The 19819-nt window shown below is 44.7% G+C and overlaps 1 protein-coding gene across 11 annotated transcripts in view; it reads left to right on the top strand.

Annotated features, from left to right (window-relative positions):
* The window catches only part of camta1a (calmodulin binding transcription activator 1a), a 431227-nt gene that overhangs the window by 228451 nt on the left and 182957 nt on the right, over positions 1-19819 (top strand). The window lies entirely within an intron of this gene.

The following is a 19819-nucleotide window of genomic DNA, read 5'->3' as shown; positions in this document are numbered from 1 at the left end:
GTGTGAGGCTAAATGTCAAGAGATGATGTGAATTCTCATGATTTCCTGCGGATTTATGGGTTATCACAATGTTAATATTAGCCTGATCACTCTCTCAGAGTCATACGCATGTAGCAATCCTATACGTTTACAAAAAAAAAGTGATTTGAAGGAAAAATGTGCGTCCTTTTTCACTCCCAAATGTATGCATTTGCATTGATGAAGAAAGCTGGTTTTATTCAGGAGTGCTCTTTCCTGTTGCCGGGTGCTGTAAGTGGCACGGAGCCAGGAGCCAGCTCTCGTTGGGCTGTTGCCTTGACTTCTCACACCAGGTCTTAGAATCTCCTTGCTAAGGTGACAGATGAGTTGACTCACCAGTGTGTCAAATATGTGAGAAATGGTTAATCCGCTGGGTTGGTGCAACAGAGCTGCGGTTTAAAAATATTGCTGCTGAAAGTGTGTGGAAGTTCTGCTCTCTGCCAGACTTAGAATAAACTTTTTTTATGGTCTTGAAATGAGGTAGTTACACATTTTACATCTCTGCAAGGTACAGATAATTGTTTATTGCACTTTTTAATTTTTGTTCAACCCAAGCTGTGGTAAACTGATACCAATACATCTGATGATAGTTGTATACATACACGCAGCATATTAGAGATGTAGTGCACAGAAAATATTGATGGGATGGGTTTTTTAGGTCTGCAGCACTGTTTTATAAACAGACTGTGCAGAGATTTCTGTAAATAAGTTTTTTTCTAAAACAACTCAGGCATCTTTTATCTGTATGATGCTGTAAAAACGCTGATATCTATGTATATATGATGGGCTCACATCAGCAGATCATATGTGCAGATATACTATGTGAATAATTTTGGTTCTGTGGCTGAGCCTAATGTTAAAGAAGCAAGAAGAGAAATTTAAGACATGCAAAAATATACAGGGTTAGAATTACGGGGGAGCTTAGGAGGAGCCTGGCTCACCAAAAAGGGCGACTTACACACCTAGGGGGAGCCCGAAAAGAGATCCGGTTCTACTCCTATTACATTATTTATGCAGACTCTCAGGGCAGAGCGCTGATCATTGATGCGCTCCAGGCAGCTGCGTCCTGCGCACAGCCACAATAACATTCTCAATGTGTCACCGCCCCCAAAAACATAATTAACACACGATTGTTTATGTCAGCTCACATCCTCTGGTGCTTTCTGTTTTTGTGCAGCAGTAGCTCAACAGGTTGAGCGGGTTGTCCAGTAATCGGAAGGTTGTAAGTTCGATCCCGGCTCCAGACAGAGAATTTTGCTGTTGTGTCCTTGGGCAAGACACTTAACCCACCTTGCCTGCTGGTGGTGGTCGGAGGGACCGGTGGCGCCTGCGCTCGGTAGCCTCGCCCCTGTCAGTGCGCCCCAGGGCAGCTGGGGCTACATGGTAGCTCATCCCCACCAGTGTGTGAATGGATGAATGATACACTGTAGTGTAAAGCGCTTTGGAGTCCTTACTCTTACCCCGGCTTTCCACGGGAGCCGTCAGCAGCACGTTACTGCAGCAGCACGTCATAGCTGCTGATAGGAACCGGTGTGGTCAACAGAACCTTTTCCACCGGAGCCGTCAGCAGCGCGAGTCGGCCGCGTCTCAGGAGCAGCATGTCGCGGCCCTTACGCGCCGGTTCTACTTTCTGCGCGCGACGCCTCTGAAACGGGTCAAGTTCGACATTTTTGGGGAAGGAAAGACAGGAAATCGGACGCGGAAATGGAGAGAAGCTCCCGAGATTTTCAGAATAAAGAACGTACTGCCTTCCGGTTGCTTTACTTAAAAAAAAAGTTACTAACTGTGCGGCCCTGTGAGAAGTTATCACCTTGCTAGCGGTCTCCTTTGTTTTTCAGGTCCGTATTTGCGATTATAAAATAGACAGAACATAAAACACAAACATTTTGGAGCCATGTTGTAGTTTTCTCCTGCTTGTTGTTGTGTTTACTGACGAAGTCACTCGTGTGACTTCGTGCTCGGTCGGTGACAGCTGCTCCCCTGCTGCTTCGCCTCTCGTGGGCAGGGCCAAGCAGCAGCTTACGCGAGCAAGACCTGCTGCTGCAGTAACGTGCTGCTGACGGCTCCGGTGGAAACCCGGGGTTAGAGGCGCTACACAGGTAAGAGTCATCTATCATTTAGTGCCTGATGTGCTTTGCTGCTGCGGAGAGGAGTGCATCACACGTGCTCTGATGACTGCACCTCACCGGCGCAGTCGCTGTTCTTGCAATCGGTAGACCCCTTTGATCTGCTTAGTTCAAAAGCAACTCATGAGGTGAAAAATAGGAAGCCAGGCAATAATTTTCCTGTAGGATTGAGAGGAGATGCAGAAAGATCAGAGACAGACGACAGGAAAATAGTCAAATAAAAAAACAATAAAATGAAAATGTAGAAGGGATGCACGCTTTCCAAAACGCCCCTTAACGGTTAACAGCCGGTTAAACGGAAACCAACACCCCTCTGAAGCTTGGTAGGAAAAATAAAAACAGCAGGACAGAGGGTCTATGGCCTTCATCGCTGCGACGTCCGTAAAGAGTGAAAGGAGGAGAAGCAGAATTCACTTTTACTGTTGTGTGTGTGTGTGTGTGTGTGTGTGTGTGAGGTCCTGGCCCCAGCTGGAGCATCAGAAAGAGAACAGAGTGATCTCAGAGGTGTGCTGGGTCAGAGGTCGGGGGTCATCATATACAAACATGCCCAGATAAACAGTGTTAGGCAGCGTTGGGGTCTGTAGGACCACACAACTAACACAAATACACACCTATGTACAACTCAGCTTCCTCCACTCTCATTTTTTATTTTTTCCCTTGATGGAAATAAATGTTCAGGTACATTTTTAACAAACGCAGCAGGTCAAACCAGTTCAGTGACATTCTATTCATTGCTGACTGTACTTTAAGCCTACTGAACACTTTTGATCGTATTCTGCTCTGCAAACATGCTCACATTGCATCATACCTTGTGTATCTGTCGGAGGCTAAACGTGTGCACCGTGTGGTTGTTTGTTGACATTTTTGATATAAACAGGACAAAAACTGCTATGAAAACAGCACATAATAAATAGTCTTGCATGCTTTTATTTTGACAGGCTGTTCTATGTGATGTAATTATTTTATCTGAAGATTTAAAATAATAAATGCAGCATAATTGTCAACCCCATTACTTAAGGTGATCATTTCAATGTTGACTAAAATATTTTTATAAAATAAATAATAATAATGATCCTGAGTGCGGCTGTGTCTGCAGCTCACTGCTCCCCCAGGGGATGGGTCACACGTGGAGAACTTTGTCCCAACAGTGGGACAACTAGTGGGACTATAACCCCCAAATTCCACTACCTCCGCTCCGCTCCGACACGAACGCCGGAGCAAAATCGGTCCCGTTGTAGTCAATCAGAGCTATTCCACTACTGCGGCCGTGCTCCGGCAATGCGGCGCAGTGCGCCGCCCTCTGTTCCGGCGTCCGGCAAAAATAGAATCGATCCTATTTTTGCCAGACGCCGGAGCACCTCCGCAGTAAATGGACAGGAATCACAACCGCCCAACAGGAAAAGGAGCGGGCACAACTTCCGTTTTTCACAATAAATCGATATACAAAAGGCGTTTTTTGTTTCATATGCACAGGTTTCACAACTTTTAACAACTATCAATGGCGGCTGAACTTTAAATGCACAAAAATAAGCCATAAATACAGTTTTCACTATCAAAGTAGTCACACTTGGTTGATCCAAACACTGCTGATCTCTCAACACAAATGATGGGCAGATTAAACAGTTCATGTCGATGCTTCTCCCACACAACGGGTGTTTGGATCTAACTTCCGCGTTTATTGCTCGGACTGTATCGCAAGATCTCGAAAATCCCGCGCATGCCTGTTTGCCCACCTCAGGTCTCCGCACCGGAGCGGAGCCGTTGTAGAGCGGGTAGCAGTAAAAATTGAGTTCGGAAGCGAGCGGCTGCGGAAGGCGGGGGCGGAGCGGAGCGGAGGTAGTGGAATTTGGGGGTAACTTTACCTTTAATACCCCCAATGATGGAGGAGCCCTATATCAACCTGCTCAGGCAGCTTGACAGGGAACCCGTTGTGTACGAGTCACATCTAGACCACGTCGCTCTGCTTGGCAGCATGGTGCCGTTCTGTAGTCAGAGAAATCCTTAAACGTTGCCACTGACGTTCTGCTGCCACGTCCATTTTTCTTTTACCTCCACCAAGCACAAAGGTCTGTCCAGCGTGCCTTTATTTCTTAGCTTTTTAAATTTTCAGCAGATTCTTTTTGAGTGAATTTGCAGCTCCACGCTGACCGAGTTGCACACGTTCCCAGCTGGGAGCTTCCCATTGCCGCTACAGTCTGATCTTTCCGCCAGCCTAGTGCTTTAATCTACTTCTCAGACAGTTGTATCACACTGACTGCCCCACACACTGTCCTCCTGCAAGCTGGTTCACTTTGATTATCAGTAAATGAACTAATGCGGCAGAACCTGCTGTGTTTGGGAAACTATTTTTTAGTGAAATTTGCTTTTATATGCCAACAACTAAGCAAGAAAATGACATTCATAGTTATTTTAGATGATGCAGAAAAGAAATCAAGCTTGTAAAATGTCAATGAATATTCAATAATGATTTGTGGTTTATTCTGTAGATCAAAGATTTTATTCACTGACATTTACTTTTTTAATTATCTCTTTGTGGAAAAAAACGATGTTTCTGTATTTAAATGGCCACTTGACTACTGAGTTGACTTATTTATCTACCTTTTCTCGCATTCCCTTTGGTCTCATACCAAAGTGTTCATTACACAGCTGGCCTGTATGCTCAACATTCTGGCAAAGGTTGTGTTTCCGGAGGTGGATGAGTGCTCGTGTAGAATCCCCATACGGCACACGCGGATCAGGGAGGAAGAACCAGCCTGAGCCATGTTGGAATCCAATCCAACCATTTCAGCAGAGGTGGCTCGGTCTCCAATACGGTTAAGTCCCAATCAGCCCCGCAACGCACACAAAGCCTAAACATTCGATTAGATTTGCATGGCCACCGTCATTTAGCCAAAGTTAATGTCCGTCCTCCTTCCTCCCACTCTCTACTTGCGCCTGAGCCGCCGCCAGCCCTTGGCCCCTATTAAAGCCACGGTGACTGGCTTTGGTTGGTATGGTGACCAGACAGGCCACAGACAGAGCTGTGATTCCCAGGTGAGAGGTGGGATAGACTTTCTGATTCGCTCCAGCACCCAGATAGAGTTACAGCTCAATTTCAGCCTCTCGCCCTCATCGGTCTATCCTTGTGGCTAAAATAGGACCAAGGAGTGGAAGGGAGAGGAAAAATAGCTTCATCGTTTTCCTGTTTGTCTCGCTGCCTTCAATCACTCTATTTTTATTACTCTCTGTTTTCAAATACCCCTCACCATCCCACCATTGATCTGTGCAGAGGTTTTTGTGACAAAGGGGGCTGTGAGATGAGCTTTATGGCCGGGTCAGCGTGTAAAGCATCGCGTCGAACTCTGCAGCTCTGGCTCACTTTTAAAAGTTGAGTTTTCTGACCTTTATCCTTCTTTTTCGCCACTTGTTCTTACAGCCTGTGCTTTGTTCTTCCACTTTTTTTGTGGACAAAGCAGGATTTGTGAATTAATCATAAGTGGTTCAATAGCTGGCCTTTGCTGTGCTCCGTCACTGAGGGGATCAATAGGGGAAGCTCAGTAGCACCGACTGCTCTGGAGGAGAGAGAAGGAGGGCTTCGTCTACTTGATCCATAAGCTTCGTGTGTCACGATGTGGGGGAGGGGCCTTTTCTCAACCCCTCCCGTTATGGTCCAGGTCTCTAAGGATGCACATTTACCTTCTTTACAAGAAGAATTTAACCTTGTGGTGTTTTTTATTTTAGTTTAGTTTTTGCTTTTGCCCTGAAGCTTTTCAGCCTTTTTAATTCTTCTCTATGTCCAGGGGTGGACTGGCCTATCTGGCATTCTGGCACTGTCTCAGTGGGCCGCTTAGCCAAGTGGGCTGCTTAGCTTGGGCTGACACTACTCCACAGTTGGCGATCTGCAGAACATTAGCTACATGCTAACCCGAAGCTAAAAGTTTTTTCAGGCGTTTTTAGCAAGGAAAACGCGGTAGAGCGATGACGTAGGAGTTGTTTTACCGCGTTAGCATGTAGCTAATGTCCCGCTGATCTGGAAGGCCAGGGCTCCTGGTCGCGGCGGTCTGGCCATACTTGTAGTTTAACAGTCCCAGTCCATATTAGATCTCACATTCGGCCTAGAGACGAGTTCGCGGGCGGCAACCCCCCCAACCCCCACCGCTCTCCCATTGGGGGGGCCAACATTTCGTGAAAACATCAGGGCTGAATTTTGGTCCCAGTCCGCTCCTGTCTATGTCCCGTGTAGCATTTAGGCCGATAACTGAATTTGTGGCTCTTTTCAGACCCTTGAAAATACACATCCATGGGATGAAACGGCTGGATTTTCCTGCTTTGTGTTTTAATAGAAAAGCACCGTTGTTCCTATTAATGTGAAGCTGACCTTTTGCTACTGCAGCCGAGTTCTTCTTAAATTTAATTGCATTAGAATTTTCATACAGTGGAAGAACATAAACTGCTAAACCAGCATCCTGACTTGACTTGAAATGCAGCTGAACGCCGTTCCCTGCTCACCATGCATTATTGAAAATACAAAAGCATCCTCTTTAAAACGTGTCACAACAAGGCAGAGTGCAGGACTGGAGGTCTGCGTCTGCACGGTGCATACAGCAGGTTGTTGTCAGGAGAAGCTGGGCGGGGCAGAACCTCCAGTCGGATGGCCCCTTCCTTTACAGCGTACCGAGACGCACCACGGATGATTTGTGAAGATTAGCAGGAAGGATGTGAGGCATAAATCATCGTCTCGGTTGTGTTTTTTGTCCTTCCACATGCCTGTGAAAAGCATTTTCCACAAATGTTCCTTTATTTTTTAATTTTTGAAGAAACAGATGACTGGACGTCGTCAACATTTCAACATTACATATCACACACACACACACACACACACACACACACACACACACACACACACACACACACACACACACACACACACACACACACACACACACAGGCAGTTCGTATTTCAAATAAATGACAAACGTCCTTCCCGCCCAGAACCTTACAAACAGTTAAACTGAGACTCCGTGTCACCTAAGCTGTGCATCAAAGTTGCATATTAGCCCTCACTGCTGTGTGCATGATAGTTGCATTACCACAGAGAAGGCCAGGATGTAACCAGTGCATGACATGGCTATTTATAAACAGCATCCCCGCCTCATCCACTGGCAGCAGCTGAGAGCTTTAAGTCTGAGTAGCGATGGCAGCCTCCTTGAAATGTGCATGAAACCAGCTTAGCGCTATCGGTGCAGCATCACCGGCAGTCACCAGCCACCCTCTCGTTGTGCCTGGCTGCTGGGGACCAGATAAGAGCAGCGTCCCCCCCTGCTTCCATTCGCCCTACGTTACCCCCCCCCCCACCCCCCACCCAACATTTCACTCATCCTCCCACACCAATTCACCCTTATCCTCTTTACAAGGTCTTATGCAGACAGAGACACTGATGTGTAGCTACAAGCGTAATTTATATTCTTTGTAAATTGTCTGTGATTTTTTCATTGAGATAAGTGTGTGTGTGTGTGTGTGGGGGGGGGGGGGGGGAAACATCTGTTTCCTGCTGGAAGGCAGTGGGCTAGAGCTGGAGTTCTGTGGCGGCCGCGGCCAGTATAGATAGAGGAAAAGAGGGGAGGCGCACGATCTGTCTCTCCATCCTGAATTACAACTCCAGGGGCCCGTCTAGCCTCCCATCACTACTGTGGTATTTAGTTCAACACACTGGGTAAACAAACATCCAGCTCCATCTGTACAGCTTTGCAAATCAGTGTGTTTCTCCGCGTTTGGTGAACTTAACTCGATGATTCACTTCAGGACTAATTTGTGTCAGTTGTTGTTTTTCTCTCTTAATTATCCTAAACATTTTCCTGAAGATGATAATGGCTTTTGGGATGGAATGAATGGAGCCGAGCAGGGAGGAAATGTTTAACTTGTCTGAGAGAGGGAGAGAGAGATGATGTGATAAGATTTTAAAGATGTTGTAAACCTTATTACAGCTGACTTACACAACCTTAATTATCATATATCATTAAGCATTCATAGTGGAGGGCCGAGGCCACGTCTAGACCAGAGCACTAGGAACTGTGGGCATTACAGTGACCAGGTGCTGAGGCCTCATTTGCAGTCACAAAGGAGCCCGACCAGCAGCGTCTCGACGTATGAGCACTGGCGGGGGAGTTGGAGGGGTTCAGAGCGGTGCAGACGATGAATCTCAATCTTGAGGCCGTGGCAGATTTACATTTAAAGTAGTTTTAGCAAATGCCCCACTTCCTGATGCATGCTTTGGCAGGCCTGAAAGGAGCAGCTTATCTGCGAGTCATCAATTGCACGTGATGCACTCGGATAGGCGCTCCCGATGTGCAGCCAGCACCTCTCCGCTCACACATCTATAGCTCACAGATGATGTGCTATCTAATAGAGCACCGCTGCATGCAGTGTAATTACATTGCTCAGCTTTGACAGGTCCGCGTGTGCGTTCGTTATTTTTAGAAGTGTGAGCTTTAATTTTCTAATGATGGACAAAGATAAAAAACACTTCACCTAATTTCTTTTTTTATCCTTGTTTGCACCAAAACGTGCGTTGGTGCAGAAATATAAAACTGTGTTCTGGTCGATTGTTGGAGATCTAACGGGCTGCGTGTGCAGGAGTGTGAGATGTGAGTTCTGTTGCTGACACGTTGAGCTGGAGACTCTGGCGGGTCATCAAGAACAGCGGGTGTCACCTCACTTTTGAGCCACTTAAGGCTCCGACCAGCTCAGTCTTCAAAAGCTTCTCACAACCAGTTCTGCTCTAAGGTGAGGTGAGTTGGGGAGAACTACAGCCCGTACGCTATCTATCAAGCTCAGACTATCACAAGAACAGAGGCAAGGGGGTCTGTGAAGACAAGACTACAACCAGCAGAGCAGATTTATTCACCGTTATGGCTGAAAGTGTAGTCTGCACGGTGGTGCAGGTCTTGAGCGATGTTGCTTCGGAGGAGGAAGGGTGCAGTTTCAAAGTTCACCATTGGCTTTTCTCCCGTGTATGCAGGGGAGGTTCTTCAGCACTTTTTACTTAAACATTCATGATAGAACATTAGTCAACTCTAAACTGGCCCAGGATGTATGTGTGTGTGTGTGTGTGTGTGTGTGTGTGTGTGTGTGTGTGTGTGTGTGTGTGTGTGTGTGTGTGTGTGTGTGTGTGTGTGTGTAACATATTCTCACACCCAAAGCGTCAAAATGTTTTATTTTATTTTTTTTAGAGACACGCAGGGTCGCGTGGCTCCGCTGGCGTCACCGTTTGACGCCCGCGGTTACGCGGACATTATTCAACTATTTAACCTTCCTCTCACCCCAATCCTAACCTTAAGGTCAGTAACTGTAACCTTAAGGTTAGCATTGGGGTGAGGGGAAGGTTAAGTAGTTTACAAGTCGGTCTAATGTCCGGCTCACCACCGGCGTCGGATACCGACGCTCTGGGACGGTGCGTCATCAGTGTGTCCCTGATCGTCGTCTCCTGACGCGCTGGGGTATCCCGAATCGTCGTATATTAACGCTTTGGGTGTGAGAATGTGTTGCAGTGTGTGTGTGTGTGCGTGCCTGCATTTGTATAAGATCTTGTGATGGACCTATGATCTGTCCACCGTTGACTCTGCCTCCAGGACAGAGAAGATAAAAGAATAAAACTGTAGAAAATGGATTCAATTCAATTCAAGTTTATTTATAAAGCGCCAAATCACGACAAGAGTCGTCTCAAGGCACTTCACATAATAAACATTCCAATTCAGGTCAGTTCATTAAGCCAATCAAAAATAATGTTTCCTATATAAGGAACCCAGCAAATTGCATCAAGTCACTGACTAGTGTCAGTGACTTTACAGCAATCCTCATACTAAGCAAGCATAAAGCGACAGTGGAGAGGAAAACTCCCTTTTAACAGGAAGAAACCTCCAGAGAATCCCGGCTCAGTATAAGCAGCCATCCTCCACAACTCACTGGGGATGGAGAAGACAGAGCGCGCACGCGCGCACACACACACACACACACACACACACACACACACACACACACACACACACACACACACACACACACACACACACACACAGAGAGAGAGAGAGAAATGTGTCTATGGTTACATTGTGATGTCTTAGTAAATATTCCATTTGGTGAAAGATAAATTTTATTGTATTTATCCTAGTGAATCTATAACTAAACGGATAAACTAGTAGTAGCACATCCAACGTAAAGGAAAGCAAAAAGTTATTATCAGGAGAGGGAGAATGTTTAAGTGGTTAGCAGCAGTGTGCTAGACGATGGCCCCCTCCATGAGGCCACCACAGCTCAGCAGAACATCGTTGTAGCTTCTTCTGGGGAGAAAAACACTTAGAGAGAAAATAAAGTTAACAGCTGAAATAGCAGGAAATAATACAGTTAAAGAGCAGAATGTAGAAGAAAGTAGTCGAGTGTGGAAAGTGGTCAGTGTATCCTCCAGCAGTCTAAGCCTATAGCAGCATAACTACAGAGAGAACTCTGGATAATCTATCCTATTTAGATGGAGGCATGTTGGAGGCGGGGCAAGGGAGAGCCGTCTTTACCGACTGTACACTCCACCTCCCTCTACTCCCCCACTTGTCCAGATTTTGGCTAACATCAGATTTTAACCATAGGCCCTATCAAACAAAAATGTTTTAAGCCTATTCTTAAAAGTAGACAAGGTGTCTGCCTCACGGACTAAAGCTGGGAGCTGGTTCTACAAGAGAGGAGCCTGATAGCTAAAAGATCTGCCTCCCATCCTAAGTTTAGATATTCTGGGAACCACCAGTAGACCTGCAGTCTGAGAGCGAAGTGCTCGGTTAGGAACGTATGGAACAATCAGATCACTGATGTATGATGGAGCTTGATTATTAAGAGCTTTATATGTGAGAAGAAGGATCTTAAAATCTATTCTGAATTTAACAGGTAGCCAATGTAGGGAAGCTAAGACAGAAGAGATATGATCTCTCTTTTTAATTCTCATCAGAACTCTAGCTGCAGCATTTTGGACAAGCTGAAGACTTTTAACTACATTCTGTGGACTTCCTGAGAGTAAGGAATTACAGTAATCCAGTCTTGATGTAATAAATGCATGAACTAGTTTTTCAGCATCACTCCTGGAAAGGATGCTTCTAATCTTAGCAATATTCCTAAGGTGGAAAAAGGAAATCCTACAAACCTGTTTAACCTGGGATTTGAATGACATGTCCTGGTCAAAGAAAACACCAAGGTTCCTTACTTTGTTCTCGGAGATTAATGTAATGCCATTCAGGTCAGGTGATTGGCTAAGCAATTTCCTTTTCTGGATTTCTGGTCCAAAAATGAGAACTTCCGTCTTGTCTTGATTTAAAAGCAAGAAGTTTAGAGTCATCTAATTTTTTATGTCCTCAAGACAAGCTTGTAATCTACCCAACCGATTAGGTTCATCAGGGTTAATGGATAAATATAGCTGAGTATCGTCAGCATAACAGTGGAAGTTTATCCCATGCTGTCTAATGATTTTACCAATTGGGAGCATGTATATAGTAAAAAGAATTGGTCCAAGCACTGAACCCTGTGGTACTCCGCAAGTAACCCTGGAGTATGAAGACGATTTATCATGTACATTTACAAAATGAAATCTGTCAGACAGGTAGGATTTAAACCAGCCTAACGCTGTTCCTTTGATGGATGGACAAATTGAAAGTAACCCATTAAGGGTGTGGATCACTCATTTATTAAATACTATTTTCTTTGTTCTGCCTGCATGAAAATCTCAGAGTGGCTGATTATAATTAGAAACAATGAGTAAAGTATGGTTTCTCAGTGAAATAACTCTTTAACTCACTTAAAACAAGATTTTAATCATATTTTTTGCAGGTGTTCCAAACATTTAATGGTTATAATTTAAAGTAGTTTAAGAATAAAATAATAAACAATATTAAATGCTAATTTTTTACTCTGTTGTGATTAATGCTGGTTCAGTACTAAATGTGCTACCAGGATGTTGAACAAGAGGTTAAAATGACTTAAAAAATCTGCTTTTCTGCTACTCAGCCATTAGCGGTGTGACGGTTCATGGGGGGATGTTGAAGCGTTACACCCCTATCAGCCATGACTGATAACAGATGATTTTCTTATACAACCGCTCAAAATTCAGCTGGCAAACCAAAGTTATTTATTAATTATTTTGTGTATTTGTTTGCTTGCATCACTTGCTTTGGTGAAAATCACGCTCTCACAGCAGTTAACATATGTTTTCCCACAGAGAAGACCAAAAGATGCAGGTTTGCAGTTTGCCAACATGACTTACAGGCATCATGATTGCACCTTTGCCCTTCAGCCCTGCAGCTCTAAGTCATTTCACAGTCAAATGCATCGGAGAGGGAAGAGCAAACAAATAACTTTCCAACTTTATTTAAGGAACACAGTTTCTAAATTGTTTGGTGAATTTCTCCACATAGCTACAGACATGCAGAAAATCTTTCTCCTCTTCACCAAATGATTTTGGGAGAAAAACACACACATAGTGTGTTTAAAGGCTTTTGTACACACTGAAGGCTGAACTGTGTATTAACAAATTCACACAGCAAATACTTTGATTCATATAAACAGAATTTAAAGTAGAAGATAAAACATCAATCTTAACAAATGTCCTGTTTGCTGTTCTAAAAGTGTAACTCACCAGAGCTGTAGATGTCTGAGGCATGAAATTCTCTTGCAGCCACATAGATTAGTCTCTCTGAGCCTGCGTATTCTGTTCTCTTAGCTTCTCTTTTAGGGCCTTAAGACAGTAAAACTGAGTCTTCCCTGCATGCCTTTGCTGTGTTACCCATTCTGAACACGTCACCAGCCCCATAAAAACCTCTACCCTTCTTTGACTTTTTTCAAATGAACAAATCTGATTGAACGAATGCCATTACCTGGGTAAATGAATGGTTCCTGAAGGAGCGGACAAGGCCTAACACCACCCTGAGGGTAAAGCTTATTATCGCTGCAAACTCTAAAGAAGAGAGAAAGAAGCCAGGTGTAGAGCCAATGTGCACTTAAACTGAGGCCTGCTTCTACATCTACTCCATCTGAGACAAAGGGCCCCCCGGTACACCCCCCCTCATCTATAAATATCTGCAGTTCTGATCAAATTAACCGAGACTGCTAAGTATACGCTCAGAAGAAAGAGTCTAACATTTGAAAATGAAGAGAGACGGAGGGAAGAGACGAGAGCATGCACTTTGGATTGGTCTCAGCTTCAGCTCGTGTCCACAATGGGTGCCTGAGCTCTCTTGTTTGGGTCTAAAGTGCCTTGAATTGAAAATAGCGTCCACCTAACAGTCCCTCAAAAATAGCTGAGCAAATACGTTTTAGCGTCGAGCCGATAAACACGGCGTGGAGCCTCTGACACCGGAGCCTCACCCCAATTTCCAGTGCTCCGGAGGAGATCAGATAGCCCCCGTGTCATTTGATTTTCTGCCTTATCTCATCTGCGCCCATCTTTTTGTCTCATGCTGGGCTACATTTTAAGGAGCGCCGCACACGCACCTTGTATTTTTTGAAGGGCAAACCCCAGAATGATAATGAAACAAGTAATAGCATCCAACTTTTAAGGCTGGGCTACTTCCAGGCCGGATGAAACTCAAATGCTGATGTAAGCATCTGAAATGTGTGTCCTCCTATGTCATTTGTAGCTATGTGGGATACAAATCCTAAAGAGTCTGTGCAGGCAGACAACCGCACCACTTCAGGTGAAGCTATTGTTCTGCAGCATGCTGGAGACCAAAAGGTGTTGCTCAGGTTGAACACATCTATAATTATGAATGCACATCTGAAATGACACCGTCGTAAAAGCGTCAGAGCTCATGAGCCTCTGAGAGCAAATCGGTTCTGATCTTTGTTGTTTGGGTTCTTCTGACTGAAGGAATAAAGGTAAAATCTTCCAAATTGGGTTAGGGTTAGGGTTAGGGTTAGGGTTGTCCTTTTTGTTTTTTAAATATAATTTAAAAGTATCTAATAGGGGTTGCATGACTTAATTTTTTTTAAAGTCGACAATCAAGTAATGAAAATCGAGTCGACTTCGACTAGTCGTTGATGACGTCATACACCTGAAGCGGCGGGGGGGGGGGGGGGGGGTCGGTAGGTTCGCTGGAGTTTTTGACAATTAAAATTGCGCCCACATTTTCTAAGTTAACACATCTCTTTTAACAACGGTAGTTTCTGCTTCCTGCTTCAGCCCTCTCCCCCCTCCCCCTGCGCAGCGGCTACAAACTCACTGATGCGCCTGCAGCCTCTCGGAGTTCCTGCTGCTCTAAACATTAAAATAATTATTTCATTTTCTTTTCCTCACTTCTGATTACCTTCAATGGTGTCTGATTGTTGCAACCAGCAGGTACAAAAACTAACTTGTTTTTATTTGACTATTTTTCTGTCCTGCCTGTTTATTGTCTTCCTGCATCTCCTCTCAATCCTAAAGAAAAACTGCTACCTGGGTTCATATACAGGTGCTGGCCAGTAAATTAGAATATCATCAAAAGGTTGAAAATATTTCAGTAATTCCATTCAAAACGTGAAACTTGTACATTATATTCATGCAATGCACACAGACCAATGTATTTCCAATGTTCATTACATTTAAATTTGATATTCATAAGTGACAACTAATGAAAACTCCAAATTTGGTATCTCAAAAAATTTGAATATTCTGAAAAGGCTGAATATAGAAGACACCTGCTGCCACTCTAATCAGCTGATTTACTCAAAACACCTGCAAAGGCCTTTAAAAGGTCCCTCAGTCTTGTTTTGAAGGCACCACAATCATGGGGAAGACTTCTGACTTAACAGCTGTCCAAAAGACAATCATTGACACCTTGCACAAGGAGGGCAAGACACAAAAGGTGATTGCTAAAGAAGCTGGCTGTTCGCAGAGCTCTGTGTCCAAGCACATTAACAGACAGGCGAAGGGACGGAAAAAATGTGGTAGAAAAAAGTGTACAAGCTCTAGGGATAACCGCACCCTGCAGAGAATTGTGACGACAAACCCATTCAAAAATGTGGGGGAGATCCACAAAGAGTGGACTGCAGCTGGAGTCAGCGCTTCAAGAACCACCACGAGGAGACTCATGAAAGACATGGGATTCAGGTGTCGCATTCCGTGTGTCAAGCCACTCTTGAACAAGAAACAGCGCAAGAAGCGTCTCGCCTGGGCCAAGGACAAAAAGGACTGGACTGATGCTGAGTGGTCCAAAGTTATGTTTTCTGATGAAAGCAAGTTCTGCATTTCCTTTGGAAATCAAGGACCCAGAGTCTGGAGGAAGAGCGGAGAAGCACAGAATCCACGTTGCATGAGGTCCAGTGTAAAGTTTCCACCGTCAGTGATGGTGTGGGGTGCCATGTCATCTGCCGGTGTTGGCCCACTCTCTTTCCTGAGGTCCAGGGTCAATGCAGCCGTCTACCAGGAAGTTTTAGAGCACTTCATGCTTCCTGCTGCTGACCAACTTTATGGGGATGCAGACTTCACCTTTCAACAGGACTTGGCACCTGCACACAGTGCCAAAACCACCAGCACCTGGTTCAAGGACCATGGTATCCCTGTCCTTGATTGGCCAGCAAACTCGCCTGACCTTAACCCCATAGAAAATCTATGGGGTATTGTGAAGCGGAGGATGCAATACGCTAGACCCAACAATGCAGAGGAGCTGAAGATGACTATCAGAGCAACCTGGGCTCTCATAACACCTGAGCAGTGCCACAGACTGATCGAGTCCATGCCACGCCGCATTACTGCAGTTATTGAGGCAAAAGGAGCCCCGACTAAGTATTGAGTGCTATACATGCACATTCTTTTCATGTTCATTCTTTTCAGTTGGCCAACATTAGAGAAACAAACATTTTTTCATTGGCCTTTAGAATATTCTAATTTTCTGAGATACCAGATTTGATGTTTTCATTGGTTGTCACCTATAAATATCAAAATTAAACGTAATAAACATCGGAAATACATTGGTCTGTGTGCATTGCATGAATATAATGTACAAGTTTCACGTTTTGAATGGAATTACTGAAATATTTTCAACCTTTTGATGATATTCTAATTTACTGGCCAGCACCTGTATATTCACCTCATGAGTTACCTTTGAACTGCAGTTCTAAAAGATCTACCGACCGCTAAAACAGCGGAGTGCTGCTGCTCGCCGGCCGACTACAACGGGACCGTTTTTGCTGCGGAGTTCGTGCCGGAGCGGAGATGGTGGAATTTTGGGGGTGCGTCACCGGAGGACAAAACAGATGATGCGCCTTGCTCCGCAGCAGCGAAACACATCAGGCACAAATAGACAGAAAACATGAAAGGAAATCAGCCGACATGAACGAGTGTGTTTAATTTGTTTTTGAGGTGGTGACACCTGATTTGGCGGTGCTCAGGACGCCGATGTCTGGAGCGCGTCAACGATCAGAGCTTTGCTTGCGCAAACTGGTTAAGATTAGGATGGGGGTGAGGGGAAGGTAAAATTGCAAGAGGGAAAAGGCCACAGTTTGGTTAAATGTCCGTTTTACCGCCGGTGTCAGTACCGACGCTCTGGCACAGCGCGTCGCCTCCGCCTCCCGACGCAGGGGCTCATCACCTGCTGGAGGACTGCATCTTGTCAGTCATTATCACGTGACAGCGACTAGTCGATGATAGGCATAAAAAGTCACTAGTCGACTAGGCGACTAGTTCATACAACCCCTGGTATCTAATTATGTGGCAGTTTAATCAAATTGCAACAATTCAGTTAAAAATATAATTTAAGAAATTATAATTTTTTTTACTAAAATTCAACAATTGGCTAACTAAACATTTATTATTGCTTTATTAGGGACTTTATGATCTGCCTGTAAATATTTTTATTAAAAAGCTGCTTTTGTAAAGTACCTCGCATAGATTTAATCTGAGAATAACTAAATAATTCATCCTTTTACAAAAGTGTTTCACATATGAGCATAACACGTATTACGTAAAACACCATCTAAAATGTCTGCTCGGCGCCTGCTCGCTGGCACGGTTGGCTGCAATGTTGCCTTTCAGCAAGAAAGCTGCAGGTTCAACTCCCAGCTGCATCCTTTCATCGTGACATTTGCATGATCTCTCCTGTATTTTGTGGTGATGCTTTGTTTAATGAGCCTCTTTTTAATATTTCATCTCATTCAGCACATCTATCTACACTCTCTTTAATAAACCCTCATCTCTCTGGGGCTGATGTGTTATTAAACGCTCTTATGTTGGTCACTTGTGATTATATCTGAGTGGCTTTAGTTATCGAGTACTTCAGAACACAAAGTGTTCTTTTTTATTTCAGTTTTTTATGCGGAACAGATTTATACTTCTCAAACTGCCCATTAAAGATGTCTGCTCAACAGCTGTTTTCTGCTAACTATTCTAAAACTCTTGAGGTGAAGTGGGCGGTGGAGAGTGAGGGACTGACGGCAGGAGAGAGGGAGGTGTGGCTGAGTGGAGGTGAGAGATCCAGAGATAGTTGAAACACGAGGGGAAGAGCGAACAGAAAAAGGAGTCGGTGCAAGGGAGGAGACAAAGGCGTTCCCTCGCGCACAACTTGAGCCGACTGACGGCAAGAAGAGAGGAGCTTTGGACGAGGGAGCGACGGAGGAGAGGGGTGGAGATCAGCAAGGAGGGAGCACGTCTGCATGTGAGTGGCGTCTCTCATTAGAAGGTGCTGTCAGGGGCCACAGAGCGAGGACTGTAGGGACCCCTGCATCCCCCTCCTTCCCCCTTCCACTGGCCCCTGAGATCCAGCCAGGAAAAAAATGATTGATGAGCGATACCAAGATAAACACACGCCACAGCCCCCAAAGGCAGCTCTGCAGAATGATGCATGCAGGGTTATAAATAAACCGTGTGAAAAGCAAATGTAACCGTAAACAACAAAACAATGCAAAACAACCACTGGGTTTTTCTTATTTTGGTTATTGTTACAGAATGCACAATTCAGCCCTTTGATGTGAGTTTTCCGAGCTTTTCCAGTTTCTAGTTTTCCCTGTTTGTGTCTCTCTTGTGTGCATGTTTGGTGTCTGTGCATGAAACCAATAAGCACAGAAATAACAAGGCCCGACAGCTTGGGCAGGTGGCTTTTGGCTTTCATTAGCTCCTAATAGTGTGTGCGTGTGTATTATTGATATAAATATGTTCATACTTTCACATTCCTGGGTTGTTTTTGGAAACAAAACCAGGGCCTCATTGTCTGGATCATACACCTTCAGAGTAAGCATGTCTTGAACATTTTTTCCCTGCATGCATCCCTTCAGAAGCTAAAAAATAAAATAAAAGTCCTCAACCTCCACCACACACTTTGTATCAATCCTAACAATGATAAATGGATTCAGCTATTAGGAAAAAATAAAGGTCAGCTCAATAGCGTCGGCAAACGTTTGCATACTTTACTATTATTGCGTTTTCTTTTTTCATAAATCATCTTCAGTCCACTTACTTTCCTTCCATGCTGCGCTTGTGGTCATCCACGATCCAGCATCGACTATGCCTTCTGCTCAGTAGCGCAAGTTTGGCCATCTTGTTTTTGTGATTGTATGATACCAATAATAAGTTATTTTTAAAACTCCGAAAGATTTTATGTTAATATGAAGCTTGCAGGAAAGCTTTTCCTTTTTGTGTGTCCTAATGAGAATGAATGAAGGCTGCTCCCATTCTGGGTTTGCATCTGTTGGTGAGAAAGGACAGGGGCACTTTATTCCTCTGATGTCTGGGTGGGAACCACAGACGCACAATAGGATGAGTGGAGCCGGGTGTCACGTTTGTTTGATATGAGACGTAACATATAGGGGGAATGCCCTGCGATGGACTGGCTCTCTGTCCAGGGTGTACCCCGCCTGATTGCCCGTTGACCGCTGGAGATAGGCACCAGCCCCCCGCGACCCTACGTGGACAAGCGGGTTCAGAAAATGGCTGGATGGATGGATATAGGGGGAATGAGGCCCAACAAAGGGAGAATGTGTTGTTTTTGTCCATTTCTTGATCATATTTTCAGTGGACCACTCCAAAACAACCTGGACTTTTAAATTAATTCAGGTTAACTGCATTGTTCATAGAGCTGACTTCAGTTTCACCCTCTTCTATTGTTGTAGTTGTTTTTTGGTAAACTCGATGCGTGTGTCTGTGTTGGATGATGGAAATGGGCACTGCAGCATTGCATGTGGCATTAGAATGATGGCACAACGCCATTAAAACACACAGAAACCAAGACGTGCACACCAACTGTGTCTGCTGTGACTGCCTCCTGATGGTTAAGAAAATCAACACATTTGATGCTGCGCTTTGTGTTAATGTCCAATACTGAATGCCACATGTGGCTGTTACAAATCTAAGTGGGAAAGGCAGATTATTATCAAATAGTTACATTACATTATAATGAACCGACTGGCTGTGGTCTGGTGGAGGGAGGACGAAATATGAATGGGCTGTTAGGAATCTTCTCTTCCCCCCAAGGGACTCCCAACACCACAACTCATTTAGACCAGATGAATGAGAGATAATGGAGGGAGCCCACCCCTCTGCACGCTCTTGCCTTACACACCAGTCTTTACGTCGTTGACTCTGAAGAGTGTCACTTTTACTTCTCATAGAGCATGCACTTCTTCAGAATGGGTAAAATATATGGAGAGGTGTGCTTTGCTCATTGTCAAACCGTGTGTGCCCATGCTGAGAAACACCACGA

Source organism: Nothobranchius furzeri, chromosome 15 (assembly GCF_043380555.1).
Source record: "Nothobranchius furzeri strain GRZ-AD chromosome 15, NfurGRZ-RIMD1, whole genome shotgun sequence".
NCBI lineage: Eukaryota > Metazoa > Chordata > Actinopteri > Cyprinodontiformes > Nothobranchiidae > Nothobranchius > Nothobranchius furzeri.
Note: the sequence above shows the minus strand (reverse complement) of the source record. Positions and strands in the feature narration are given on the sequence as shown.